This window comes from Heloderma suspectum, chromosome 6, assembly GCF_057233095.1.
Source record: "Heloderma suspectum isolate Gila_16-S chromosome 6, 16-S_ref, whole genome shotgun sequence".
Lineage (NCBI taxonomy): Eukaryota > Metazoa > Chordata > Lepidosauria > Squamata > Helodermatidae > Heloderma > Heloderma suspectum.
In genome coordinates this window covers 46,967,032-46,978,765 of record NC_139463.1, presented here as the reverse complement: position 1 = coordinate 46,978,765, position 11,734 = coordinate 46,967,032, and the positions used below count along the sequence as shown (strand labels likewise).

At 42.8% G+C, this 11,734-nt stretch overlaps 1 protein-coding gene across 1 annotated transcript in view; it reads left to right on the top strand.

Moving 5' to 3' along the window:
* The first annotated feature begins 238 nt into the window (after positions 1–238).
* The window catches only part of SLC23A2 (solute carrier family 23 member 2), a 117,351-nt gene continuing 105,855 nt past the window's right edge, over positions 239–11,734 (top strand). The window contains exons 1-2 of the mRNA XM_084804192.1: positions 239–485; positions 5,169–5,235. The gene's annotated coding sequence lies outside the window, so the exon portion shown is untranslated. The remainder of the gene's footprint in view (positions 486–5,168; positions 5,236–11,734) is intronic.

The following is an 11,734-nucleotide window of genomic DNA, read 5'->3' as shown; positions in this document are numbered from 1 at the left end:
GGTTGCCGCCGCTCCCTCCCTCAGCAGGCCCGGGAGGTGGCCCAACTTGCTGAGGGGAGAAATATTCGTATATAAATACATCCCCGCACGGGCGGAAACTTCGCGCGCTGGCAAAGCACTTTTCGCGGCGCCGCGGCAGTGGCGGCGCGGCCGGGGGGAAAGCGAAGGGGAAGAAGGGGAAAGCGGCGGCGAGGAAGCGAAGCCCCGTCCCCCGATGCCCGAGGGGCCGCGCTCGCGGCGGGCGCCATCTTGTCAGGGGCGGCGCCCGGCCGCCCTACCTCCTCCTCCTCGCCTTTGCCGTCATCGCTGTCCTCTCCGCCTCCATGCCGCGGCCGCGAGGGCTCCTCGCTTGCGCTCGCTCCTGCGCTGCTCCAGTCGCCGCCGCCGCCGCCGCCGCCGCTCTCAGAGGGGGCGCCGCCGCTCGAGCTCACGTCGGGCCTCCCGCCTTCGCCGCCGCCATTTCCAGTCGCTTCTAGCTATGGCAGGTGAGGCGAGGGATGAGGGGAAGGTCCCTCGGCTGGAAAAGCGGGCGGCACGGGATGCTGATACGGGGAGGGGGCTGGCACTCTCCCCCCTCCCCAAGCCCCGCTCCCAGGAGCGACCGCTACTCACCTGTGGGGGGGGTAGGACGAGGCACCCCCCCAGCTGTTCTCGCCCCCTATCTCCCCCGGGATACCCATTTCACGCCCCTTCCCAACGAGACGCCTGCCGTCGCCATCCTTCGAGCATCCCCTGGCCCTGTCAGGCCCGTTGCCGCCCGTTCCCCAGTATTTTGCTCGCGCCTCATTCATACACCGCACGGTGTTAGACCCTTATTTCCCCCCGGCTACGTATTTTGCTCTTTCTCCGCCCTCCGAGCATCACCTTGCCCCACAGTGATGACCCTTACCCCTTAATATGCTTAGCCACCACTCCGGCTGCACTGCTTTGTATTTGTCTGGTATTTCCAGCCCTCTCTCATCTGTAACCCATTTTGTTTCATCCCTTCCTGCCTTTGGAAATATGCACTCTCTTCTCCATCCTACCCCCGCCCTCCTCCTCCTCCTCCTCCTCTAATGTTCAAGTCTCTTCTTTTCTCTACCTGGATCAGCAGTTAACTTCTCTGGTTTCTGTTCTTTTCTCCCTGTTTTTCTGGTCAACAATGTGCAATAATTGAATTTGTGTGGGGGTGGGGGCCAGGTGTGGTCCTCAGGTGTGCTGCTAACCTTCATAAACTGCTCTATGTAATAATAAGGCTGCTGCATGCACAGCTGTCACACCCCTCCTGAAACCCTCCTCTTCCCAGAATGTCTGGGGCCAGTCATTTTTACACACACACACACACACACACACACATGCACACACACTCCCTCGATTGCCTTTTCTTTCCTCTTTGCCATCCTGTGACTATAAGGTATCATGCTATTCCCCCCTTTCCTCCCTGGGCCTTGATCATGGCAGCCACACCAAATTATAGCCTTTGTGGTGAAGCTCACTGCCCAATCACATATTTTCTGAGATGAGCAGTCCCAGGTTCTTCTTTCTCCCTACCCCATAGCTTATTATAATTCTAGCTTTTTACTTCTAGCAATCCATTTCCTACACCTAGGGACACTTGCAGTGTCTTTTTGTTTATTTTTATATTAACCCAGTGTCTGTATAGTTTGATTACCCATAACTTGCACCTCATCAAAACCCTTTTTAATCATATGCTAAATTCATTCCACCACTACTCTCTCCACCCACACCCCCATTTTGTGTGCATGTATGTATGTTATCTTTGCTTTCTGCTAATATCTTGATATTCAAGCAGATACTAGCCTCATTTTTGTCCCTTGTTTGTATATTAACAGCATCTTAGCCATTCCCTGTGTGATACAAGAGCAAACATAGCTAATAACTGCAGGGGATTTGGCTTTCAAATTGACTGTTGAAAAGGATAAAGGGATTAAAATAGGTTAGTGCAAGTGAGAACCTTCCTTCTGATGAAAAACAAATGCTCACCCCCAACACTGTAGTGGGTGTAATTCCTCTTGTTCACTTGTATGTCCATCTTTCTTTGAAACAAAATGGGTGACGGACATGTAAGGCGTGTAAATCAGGTGAAGAATTTAGGTTAAGTCACCTGCAGTCATGGACCGCTTTCCCTGCCTGATCCCTTTCTGATGATTTGGTCTGGGCGAATTTGAAACTGATGCAAGAATAAAGCATTTCTATGACTTTTTCTTGCTCATATACTAGAATGCATTTTCTCTATACTAAAATATTTTTAGTGGTGGACAAGGAATTAACTTGGAGAGCAGCATAATTAAAACCTTTACCCAGCTAGTAGTTTAAATGTATTCTCTAAGAGCTGAATGATACCATTGATACCTATTAGTGTCACTTTAACAGTACACATTCTTAAAAGATAGTAAGTTCGCAAGCAGCACTGTACGCGTGTTCATTTTTCATGCCTTCCTTTTGAAATTGTCATAGTAATTCCCCTGCTCTTCCAAGATAAGCTCTTAACACAGCCTTGATCTGCTCCTAAGGCTTTTTCTTTCATGGGGAGCATAGTACATTATTAGTGAGGGAAGTAGCTAATATAGGGGCTATAATTACACTCTATGCAAGGTTCTTGGATATGGGTGAATTCTCAGGCCAGTGTAAAATAGATCAGACTATTAGTTTCTAGAAATCAACTTTGTAGTTAAGGTTTTCCCTCCATCCTTTAAATTGACTTTTAAAAAGTAGCAGTCAGGGTTAAGTGAGTGCAGTCATACATATCTATCAATGCAGGATTAGCTGGTACTCCAATTCTATAATATTTCATTTCTGTGCTATTTACACGCAACAGTCTTTGTACAAGTGATTCATTCCAGCCACTTCTGTCTTCATTGAATACTCCATCCTCTCTAGAACAGCAGAGGATGAAACAATAATCTAACTATGAATTTGCCTTGGATGACAGAAAGTATTGCTTCCCCTTGTCAGAATCGATTCCAGTGTCTTCCAAGGCTGTTGGCTCAGTGAGTGCTGGATCTTCTATTATTAGAGAGTTTTTAGGACTAGAAATCCCCCTTGCCTCAGGCTGGAAACAAGCTAAAGAGAGATCAGAAGTTCAGCATGAACACGTGCCCCTCTGTATATGTGGTGTGACTATTAAGATTTGAGCATTTGGGGATGGTGGTAGAGAATGGAATGACTCTGGGAAGAGGCAGCAAAGCAAATAACAGCATGGCTTTAGCTGCCCAGTACTGATAGGAAATTAACAAGACTGCATTAGGCAGCTGATAAGTAGAATCCTACCACAACATGTAGAATTTTGTTTATTTACAGCATTGCTTTTGATGGTTTGTTCTTGCACTCCAGCAGCACTGGTAGCAGTTTATGCCAGAAAAGGATTACATTACCGTTATATAGGTTAAGGTTAGACCTCACTTAGATTACTTTGGATCATCTTTTTTAATAAACAAAATAATCCGGTCTTGTTAAGAACAATTTTTGTATCCTATAATACTGGTGATAGAAAGCGTAGTCTGAAACAATGAAATGTTCCAGTGACAAGAAAAAATAGTTGTCCTGAACCAAGTGTTGCCATTTGGTTAACTGAGTGTAAACAAAGAGATTTCCCAAGAAACTAGACTGGCAAGGATGAGTGGTGCTTGGATTTGTGATTTCACCTGTAACTTATACTAGTAAAGTATATAGATGCTCCACCTTAAGACCTGGTCGAATTTTAGAGCGCAGAAATAGGTCACACCTCTGCATATATTATTGTGAGAGGGGGTTAATGTCTGGGAAAGGGAGGCAGGAGTTAATAGAACATAATACAAAATACTAGACTAGACTTCAAGCCCCCCTCTCCCAAGTTGTTCTTTTTCTCTGTCCTATTTTATAACTTTTGCACTACACTCCCCAGTTCTAGTAAATCCCTGAAGTAGGTCTCATTGATCTCAGATGAACTTGTTTCCAAGTAAGTATGTCTGAGATCAGAAGGATTAACTAGAAAAACCACCACCCCTTTTGATATCTAAACTGCTCCCCTCCAACTTTATAGAAGTTTAATTCTACAGATCTTTCAAGAAATGGTAGCCAAGCTGTCATAATTAGGTAGCCTAAGCCTCATGTGCATGATCTCAAATACCTCAGTATAATTGAAAGCTATTTGGGTATGTAGACAGTTGGAAAAGTAATATACTAAAGATAATAACAGTGGCTGAACAATTAATGGTACGAACGGTGTGCAGTTCAGGTAAGGCCCTTACTCTTTTGCTGTTGCGTGTGATCATGCACGCATACGGTGACCACAGCTCAAAGTTGAGGTACCTGACAGAATTCATGGACACACTGAGAATAGAAATGATAATGCTAGTACTATTCCAGTTGAAATACAGTAATTGCTATCTGTATGCTAAGGATGGCTGACATTTCAGTATGTGGATTCGTATACTTTTAACAGCTGTGTAGGTGCAGGTTTTCAAACCCTTACAGCATGTCAAACTACACTGGTTGAAAATTCTTTTATATCGCTTATTGCCGAGCTTTATGCAAAAAGGGTTTGTAATTATAATTTCAAGGTAATTGGAAGGACCTGTAGTTCAGTGGTAGAGCACCTACTTTGCATGTCCCAGATTTAATCCCTGGCATCTCCAGGTAGGGCAGGAGCAGCTCCTATCTGAAACCCTGGAAAACTGCTGCCAGTCAGTGTCAACAATACTTGGCTAGATGGACCAGTGGTCTGACTCACTGACCTGGCTTGCACGACACAGCGGGCTCATTGGGGGTTGAGCCTTGGTGCATGCCAGGTATGTGCGGGTGACATTGTGAATAGTTAGTTGTAGGATTATGCGAGGGTTGTTTAATCCTCAAATAACCCTTGGTGGTCAGGTTCTCATGACATGGCAACCCCCACTTGGGGTTGCATATTCAAATGTTGCCTGGCACGCACCACAGCTCTTCATGGGTTAAATAAGCCATGGTGAGCTGGTTGTGTCCTGCAAACCAGACCAGTATAAGGCAGCTTCCTATGTTTATGTAAACAAAATTCCAGGAACATAAACCAATGAAAGATGCTGAAAGTTTCTTTTTAGGTGAAGCCAGTCTTCTTTCTGAAAGTGTTTGGGTAATGACTAATAGTGTTTAATAAAAAAATATCTGTTGAAAAGCTGTTTAATGAGTTAAAATGTACTTTTTGTTTTACTTAGAATCTGTTGGAAGAGGATATGAACGGTCGAACTAAGTGTGGGAATGGCCATTGTGATGTAGTGAAAGGTAGGAAGATAAAATACTGAAAACTAAATCTGCCCGTGTTTTTGACCAGAAGGCTTACCTTTGGTTTTGATTAAAAAAATGTGTAAAAACTCCATTGAGTGATTTTGTGGTGAAACTAGAGGTGCAAGGACCTTTATAATAGTATTACTCTCTCTTCTAAATGACAGAAAATCAAACGTTCAGCTATTCACAGATTATTCTGACATTCCTCTGTGAAATCTTGTGGTTTGCACAGTCGACCAAAGGAGACCTGTCAGGTTAAATTCTCCTTGTATGTTAACAAGGCAACACCACTCCTGGCTCTCAAGTCTCTGCCTCACTGTCATGGCCCCACCCTTTTCAATGGAAATTTTCAGACGGGCAGTATCCTACAGCGCTGTTCTGCCTCTGGTTGTTCCATTCAGCTTTCAGGAACCACTGTGTGTGCAAAGGGACTTTGGTGCTTCTAAAAATAACCCCAGAAATAAGTGGAAATGCTAGTTTCTGGATTGGGACAGGTCAGCAGACCTTCTTTATATGAGCTTCATGGGCCTGCCCCGTTCCAGAAACAAGCATTTCCACTTGTTTCAGGTTATGTTTAGAAGTGCCAAAGCCCTACTGTGTGAGTGGTGGGTTCCACAAGTGCACGGGCACAATAGAATGCTACTCTGAACATGTTCTGAAGATTCCTTGCATGTGTTCAAATATTTGTGACCAGGTTTGCCCTGTTAAATGGCATGATATATTTCGTGCCTTGATGCTTTTTTAAAAGCATATGTGAGTTTCAAATATATTGACACAGATCTGTCTTGCAAGGCATATATGCACAAACCTTTGTACAACACAAAAAGTTGTGATTTTTTCCTTGGACCCCTTACAAGATTGTATGGGAGTACAGAAATATTTCTAAATATTTGCCCTATTTTTTATACATGGTGCTTTCTATCTGGATGTTAGCCAATATTTGTACTCAAATTGAAGTTCATTCATCTTCTTTCTCTACTTTCACTATTAAGCCCAAGGTACCATGACGTTGCTAGCAATTACATTTTTTGAAATGGCCATAGAGGATTTGAACAAAGATTGATTGTTTAGTATAATAATATTGGGGAAGAGTTCTAAAACATTGCCTTATTTCAGGATTTTTTAATTTTTTTTTAAGTAAGTCAGCTTGCTTTTTTAACATCCGATTTTTTTAAAAAAGACAACGGCAAGCCCAGCTGTAATACGTTTCTCTTTTAAAAATAACATGGTTTAAAATGAAATAGAACTCAGTGGAAATATATAACTTCTTAAAACTGAAGTTGATGGTCCTCTTACGATCTTATCACAAGGTGCTTTTCTTTGTAATAGGAGGAAATATAGGGGGAAATATTTGTTATCATACAGCCCAATAATAAACACTAATGTTCATTTCGTACATCTATATATGGACAGGGAATAGTGGTAGTGAGACCACAAGTGATGCCATGTTAATATCAGAAGAGAAATATAGTAAAGGGATGTCATCAATTTAATTCTGCACTCTTTAAAAATAACTTGTATACTTTATGTTTGGTTATTTTCAAAGGATTGCCTATTGCATAAACTAGAGAACACAATTTAATCAGAGAACTCCCACAAGGATCATTAATTTTATGCACAGAACACATTTCCATATAGCTGTTGCATTTGCACTGAATGTAAAGATTATTTTATATTTAGCTTGTAGCTAAAAGTCTGATTTGCAGAATCTCTTGATATTAGTTGTTTTGTAGAAGGGCTTACCATTTGACTAACTGCTTTAGCATTGCAGATTCTGAAATTGGCATCTGCCTCTTGAAATCAGCATGCAAATTTTGACAAAGATATTTAAATGTCCAATCTCAAAATCCAGTTCTTTGGAATATGAATTCATTTTGAACGTTTCAGGTGTTGTTAGTCATCTCCTCTTGTGATGCTCTGATCTACTTTTTGTATGGACAGGCAGTTTCATAAAATCATTACATTATTTTGTTTAGAATTTGAAGGGTGATTATGCTAATTGATCCAAACCTGGAATGGCTTAAGGTCTAGCTTTGCATTAACTAATCAAATAATCTTCAATTCCAGTACTCCAAACTGATCTTACTAATGTGGGCCTGTTTTAAAATGGATTAAAAGGAATGCATATTAAAAACCTACCTCGTAGGCAAGCTATTTCTATGGCAGCATAACAGATGGGCCTGGACTAATTGTTGAGACAGTTCTCATTAGGTTTCAATATTTTAGTAATAAATTAGAATGTACTTTTATATTTATTTTATTATTTCTTTAGAAAATTCAGAATATACTTCTCAATGTAAAAATAAAGTGGTGAATAACAAATCTTCTATATATATAAAAGTCAAAAATCGTGTGTGCGTTCGTGTGTTTGTGGCTGGCTGCAGGGCCGTCTGTAATGCAGGGGATAAGGGGGAGCTGCCCTGGGTGTAATCACACTGTAGGGGCCCACTGAGCCTGTCATTTGGGCCCTACAGTTGCTGCCCCTTTTACTTCACATTCTCACTTGCCAGAGTGTATGACAGGAGTCACTGGGTTACATTATTACTTTGTTTATACTTTCCCTTACTAACAAGTACACCCTCTCAATCATGGTACAGGCCAGGTTTCTGATTTCAGCTATAAGTCATCGTATTGGCCTTCTTTCATTCTATTGGTCTCTCTCCCATTCACTCAGACTTCCTTCACCTTGGATTGGCTGGCTACTGTTTGTTCCCTCCCGTTTACTCATGGTTTCTTTTCTGACTGTGGAGAGCATTTCGTTTCTCTCCCCTGTTCCTGCAATATCCCGCAAGGAAGCCCCTGTTGAACATTTTAATAGAATATAAAATAATGTTCTGCAGCCTTTTCTGCAGGGTGGATTTATTTTTAAATCAAAACAATTTATAAATCACCCTAAAAACAGCTAATTTAAATAATAGCTTTAAATCAACGTTCCCATTTTGCTATTTATTTATGTATTTATTTACAGTATTTTGTATACCGTTCTACATCTAAACAGATCTGGAGTGGTGAACCACTCTGGAAAAGAGCTGTTTTCAGGAGGCGCTGAAAGCGGCATAGCGTTGGCGTCTGCCTGACCTCCAGAGGTAGGGAGTTCCATAGGAAGGGACTGAAAAAGCTCTTCTCTGAAAGCACTGAAAGCTCTTCTCTAGGTGGACTCTAATCGGGCCATAAGTCCATATAGAACCATCAGGAGCATGCCCTCTGATGACCTCAGTGACTGGGCAGGTTGGTAAGGGAGAAGGCATTCTCTCAGGTATCGTGGTCCCAAGTTGTTTAGGGCTTTGTATACTAGTACCAAAACCTTAAACCTGGCCAGGTAGAGAATAGGCATCCAGTGCAGTTCCCTCAGCAAAGGAGTGCATGCTAATTGAGTACTATAACAATTTAAAACATATTGGTTTGCAGCTACCATTATACTACCTAGGAGCATAATCCAGAACCTCTGGTCCTGCACCCCACATGCTTTTTGATGATGCTATATCATAGAATCATAGAATAGTAGGGTTGGAAGGGGCCTACAAGACCATTGAGCCCAACCCCCTGCTCAGTGCAGGAATCTAAGTCAGAGCATCCCTGACAGATGGCTGTCTAGCTTCATCTTGAATGCCTCCAGTGTGTGAGAGCCCACCACCTCCCTCGGTAATGGATTCCATTGTCGTCTTGCTCTAACAGTCAGGACGTTTTTCCTGATGTTCAGCCAGTATCTGGCTTCCTGTAACTTGAGCCCATTCTTCTGTGTCCTGCACTTTGGGATGATCGAGAAGGGATCCTGGCCTTCCTCTCTGTGACAACCTTTCAAGGACTTGAAGAGCGCTATCCTATCTCCCCTCAGTCTTCTCTTCTCAAGGCTAAACATGCCCAGTTCTTTCAGCCTCTCCTCATAGGGCTTTGTTTCCAGCCCCCTGATCATCTTCGTTGCCCTTCTCTGAAACTTCCAGTTTGTCTGCATCCTTCTTAAAGTGTGGTGCCCAGAACTGGACACAGTACTCCAGATGAGGCCTAACCAGTGCGTAGTAGAGGTGAATTAGTAAGTCATGTGATTTGGAAGCTATACTTCTATTAATGCAGCCCAAAAGAGCATTTGCCTTTTTTGTAGCCACATCACATTGTTGGCTGATATTCAGCTTGTGCTCTACAACAATTCCAAGATCCTTCTCGCTTGTAGTGTGGCTGAGCCAAGTATCCCCCATCTTGTAACTGTGCATTTGGTTTCTTTTTCCTAGGTGCGGAACTTGGCATTTATCCCTATTAAATCTTGTTCTGTTGTTTTCTGCCCAGCACTCCAGCCTATTAAGATCACTTTGAATTTTGTTTCTGTCTTCTGGGGTATTAGCTATCCCGCCCAATTTTGTGCCATCTGCAAATCTGATCAGCATTCCCTGCACCTTCTCCTCCAAGTCATTAATATAAATGTTGCAGAGCACTGGGCCCAGGACTGAGCCCTGCAGTACCCCGCTCGTTACCTTTCCCCATTTGAGAAGATATAATGGATAAGAACTCTTTGAGTCCAATTCTGTAGCCAGCTGTGGATCCACGTGGTCATTGTTTTATCTAGCCCACTTTAAGCTAGTTTGCTCATCAGGAGATCATGGAGCGCTTTGTCAAAAGCTTTGCTGAAGTCGAGATATATTATGTCCACAGCATTCCCACAGTCCACAAGGGAGGTGACCTGATCAAAAAATGAGATCAGATTCGTCTGGCAGGATTTGTTCTTGACAAATCCATGTTGGCTTTGATTAATCACTGCATTGTTTTCAGTGTGCTTACAAACTGATTGCTTTACAATCTGCTCTAGAGTTTTCCCAGGGATTGATGTCAGACTGACTGTTCTGTAGTTCCCAGATTACTCTTTTTTTGCCCTTGTTGAAGATAGGGACAACATTAGCCCTCCTCCAATCATCTGGCACTTCACCCGTCCTCTGTGATTTCTCAAAGGGAATAGACAGTGGTTCTGAGAGTTCTTCTGCCAGTTCTTTCATTACTCTAGGATGCCATTCATCTGGCCCTGAAGATCTGAACTCATTCAAAGTAATTAGGTGTTCCTTGACCATATGCCTATCGACCTCAAGCTGCAATCCTGCCCCCTCAGCCTGTACTTCACCTTTGCCATGGGGGGTCATAGACCCTCTTTTGGGAGAAGACTGAGCCAAAGTAGGAATTGAGCACTTCTGCCTTTTCTTTGTCATCATTTTGCCATCCTTATCTAATAGCTGAACCACCATTTCTTTCCTCTGTCTTTTACTATGCATGTAGCTGAAGAAAGCTTCTTTGTTGCTTTTAGCATGCCTCGCTAACCTCAGCTCGTTCTCAGCTTTAGCCTTCCTGATGCCATCCCTGCAATTCTGTGCTACCTGCCTGTACTCTTCCTTTGTTGCTTGGCCCTCCTTCCACTTCCTATATGTGTCCTTTTTTGTTTTCAGGTCATCTCTAAACTTTTTGTGAAGCCACATTGGCTTCTTTGTTGTCTTCCACCTTTTTTTTTCTTGTTGCAATAGTTTGTAATTGTGCCTTGAGAATTTCCTTTTTTAAAAACTCCCACCCATCTTGGACTCCTTTTCTCATGAGAGTCACTTGCCATGGGACCTTACTTAGGCCCCAGATCACTTACTCATTGTTCTGAGTTTATTAAAATCAGCTTTCCTAAAATCCAGGGCACGGGTTTGGCCACACTCGGCTTTTTCTTCCTTTAAAACCAAGAACTCAAGTATAACATGGTCACTTTCCCCGAGAGTTCCCTTAACTGCTACTTGATCCATTAAGTCATCTCTGTTGGTTGGGATCAAGTCAAGGATAGCTGATCCTCTAGTTCCTTCCTCTACTTTCTGTAGGAGGAAGTTATCAGCAACACAAGTCAGGAATTTCTTGGAGGGGCCATGTTTTGCAGAATTTTTCTCCCAACAAATATCGGGGAAATGGAAGTCCCCCATTACTACTACGTCACGCTTCCTTGAAACATTGGAAGGTTGGTTTTCAAAAGTTTCATCCTCGTTTTCTCATTGATTGGGTGGCTGGTAGTAGACCGACCACCATGTTCCTTTTATTGTTTGCTCCATTTATTTTAACCCAGATGCTCTCGATGGGGCGACCAAGTTCCTCCTCCTGTATTTCTGTGCAGAGATATGTATTTTTCACATACGGTACAACCCCACCTCCCTTTCTGTTCCTCCTGTTCTTTTTGAACAAGCTATATCCTTCAATTGCTGTATTCCAGTCATGAGAGTCATCCTACCAAGTTTCAGTTACACCTATCAAGTCATAATTTCCTCCTGTATGAAGAGTTCAAGTTCGTTCTGCTTGTTTCCCATACTCTGGGCATTGGTATATAGACATCGAAGACCATGTGCTTTATAGTCTGGCCTTCTTCCTACATGTTTTTGAAACCTATTATTGGGCGCTATTAGAGCTGTTCTCTCTGTTGTGGTGCATGAGCCTTCGTCCATTGTTATCCCCCAACTTTGTCTCCCTCCCCCATAGGATTCAGCTTAAAGCCCTC